Source organism: Entelurus aequoreus, linkage group LG11 (genome assembly GCF_033978785.1).
Source record: "Entelurus aequoreus isolate RoL-2023_Sb linkage group LG11, RoL_Eaeq_v1.1, whole genome shotgun sequence".
Taxonomy (NCBI): domain Eukaryota; kingdom Metazoa; phylum Chordata; class Actinopteri; order Syngnathiformes; family Syngnathidae; genus Entelurus; species Entelurus aequoreus.
Window position 1 is genome coordinate 29063768 of NC_084741.1, and position 3087 is coordinate 29066854.

At 37.6% G+C, this 3087-nt stretch overlaps 1 long non-coding RNA gene across 1 annotated transcript; it reads left to right on the top strand.

Annotated features, from left to right (window-relative positions):
- Nucleotides 1–980: 980 nt before the first annotated feature.
- LOC133660618 (uncharacterized) lies at nt 981–2442 on the top strand. The gene is made up of 3 exons (XR_009827847.1): nt 981–1029; nt 1974–2095; nt 2202–2442. It is a non-coding gene; the product is annotated as an uncharacterized LOC133660618 (long non-coding RNA).
- Nucleotides 2443–3087: the final 645 nt, after the last annotated feature.

Consider the following 3087-nt stretch of genomic DNA (forward strand, 5'->3'; position numbering starts at 1 on the left):
TTATCGATTTAAAAAAATTGAAACTATTTTTTTTAGACTTTCCTGATAATTAAGGTAAAAAAACAATGACACAGTGACAACAATGAAATTTTAATATGTCAAAATGACAAAACAAATTGTAATGATGTATTCATATATTATTAAAATAAATTAATTATTTGACTGTACACAAAATACACACAATTAAGACAAAAATGAGGAATACGATAAAGAAACAGTTGTTTTATTTTATGTCAAAATGACAAAACAATGTTTACGTATTTATCTATTATGAAATAAATGATACAATGATATAGAAATACACACAATTATTCAAGACAAAAAGTAGAATTTAGGCCAAAAAAAAACAACTGACATTTTTGTCAAAATGACAACAGTTCTTTAAAATAGGAAAGTCAGGGTATGGCCACACAACTATTGCACAATATTGCAAATGCAGTAAAATATATCATGGGATGACATTTGTCATCCAGACACTAGAGTCAGTATTTGTATGTCATTGATGAACAAACACAGGTAGAGGGCTCTATACTGCATAGAGTGGGCGGTAGAGAAAAAAGAATATATATACTGTATATATATATATATATATATATATATATATATATATATATATATATATATATATATATATATATATATATATATATATAGATATTTCATGAGCTTCTTTGTGTTAGTTAAGATATTGCTCTGCATTTCAAATCTGCCCACACACACACATTCTTGTGCAGACACACACACAAGCTGCTGTCCATTCCCATTATCAACATTGACACATATCCAGCACAAGTCGACGGCTTGCTGACACACTGATCAATAAGTCGCTTCAGGCACTGGCTTACATGTTTGCCTCCTGAGTCACTGGAGCAGAAAATTCTACTAACCTTTTTTACGTAATGTACTTTTAAAATGACATACCCAGCAGGAGGCGTGTGCGTCAAACTAAAGCAGGTTTTTTTCTGAGTCTTTTTGTAAGAACAAGACAACGCTTGAGTCGCTTGACAGGAGAGCTCAGTATGGCACCTGGTGAGTTAAGACTTTTAGCTTGCTTGTAAAATGTCAGCGTCTTTTGTCAATGACTCTACCATGCTGCGCTGTGCCTGCCGGGGCGATCCTGTAGCTCACGGGTTTTACATTCAAGGCCCGCGGGTCTGGTCTGGCCCGCCACGTCATTTTATGTGGCCGGCAAAAGCCTGTAAATAATAAATATCCTTGATATTTTCTTACTTAATGTATTAATTTTTTGGCTCAGACATAAAAAATGTATGCATTGCATATATTTTTATTCAATAAGGTTGTCTATCTGTCTGTGTTGGCCCTGCGATGGGGTGGTGACTTGTCCCAGTGCAGCTGGGATAGGCTCCAGCCCCCCGCAACCCCGAGAGGGACAAGGGGTAGAAAATGGATGGATGGATTATCTAATAATGAAACAAATACTACATTCATATATTACAAACTTTTTTTTTTCTTAATGTAGAAAATGCCCACTCGAATATCTGTTTGACTTATGTGTGATTCATATTACATGTTAATGTTATGTTAGTTACATTTGTATGAATTTAGTTTGGAAAGTATTTAAATTCTTTAAGAATAATGACTTATTAGTTTTTGTGTTTCCGAATGATGTAACAAAAATTATATTATTACACATTACAAACTTTTTTTGTTAAAATAAAATAATATGATATGATTTTACAGCAAGTTATCCATTAAATTGCAAGTTTTTTTTACACACACAAAAACACTGGCTGCTTAGAATTTCAGGGTTAAAAAATAATGGTAGCGTTTTTTTCTATTTGTAGTAATCTACCGCAAAAACAACAACCATCGATTTTACGATTAAAAAAAGGCCGCTCAGTCACTAGAATTTTTACCTACAAAACAGCAGTACTGGTTTTCCATTTACATGCGCATTCCGCCTCTCACTCTGCTGTGCGCTCCGCTGAGCGCGCCTCGGGACACGCCCACAGGCATTCCTCTGCGGGTGAACGCACTCAACAATCAACACACCTGACGCTGATGAGACCTTCCCTGCCTTAAGCCAGCGTGTCCTGCGTTCCAGTGCCAGAACGTAGCTACATGTCTCCGTACAGTAAGCCCTACACGTCTCTAGCTCTCCTCGCCTATGTGCTTCCTTGCTCTCTGTGTTTTCCCTCCTTTGTGCTCATTGTATCCTGTCTTGTGTCGTCACACTGCAGTTCCCTGGATTCGAGAAGTGTGTCTCGTTTCCCCGGATTCCCTCTGGTCTTCTTGCTGCCTCCCTGGATCTCGACCTCTCGCCTGGACATGGACCCTGACGCCTCGCTCCTGCCCCTGACCTCTTGCTTGCCCACGGACCTCCGAGACTGCCTTGCCCCTTCTGGTCTTCCAGACACTCTCACAAAACGCACCTTCAACATTGTACGGTAAAACACTCCAGCTAGACCTACCACAAAGTAAAACCATACACGTTTGGACTTATTTTACACGTCATTTTATTATATTAATAAATACGCCTCAGGCTAAAGGACGTCCCTGCCTCAGTGCCGTCTTCTTCTCCACCGCACGTAACAACCGTACAAACAACCATATATTTTACGGTAAAAAATGGGCCGGTCTGTCGCCAGAATTTTACCATAAAAAAGCAGCGGTACCATTTTTCTAATTACAGTAATACTTTGTAAAAAAAACAAAAATGATGGCGATTGAACTGCCAGTCTACTACTAAATATATATATATAATATATAAATGATCAAATGCAGAGGTAATTGTGTAATAATATCATGATGAGGTGAATCCTTATAGATTTATATTAATTTATTAGTCACTGTTACAAGCAACCCTCTGAGTGCAGCCGAAAACTAATTTGACACCCTTGCTGTAGCTGATGTTTTTTTATACAGAGGATGCCTAATCATGTCATAGTTACGCATAATTCCTATTTCCAGCATTTGTTTTCCAACTAGAGCCCAACTATGCATGATTTACTATCCTGCAAAGCTGGCAGATGGACACTAAAAAATGAATAAGACATTTTAGAGCAACAGAATCAGGCTTTCCTCTGCAACTTTTGAACTCTCCTTTTTACATTGCCTGCAAACCCG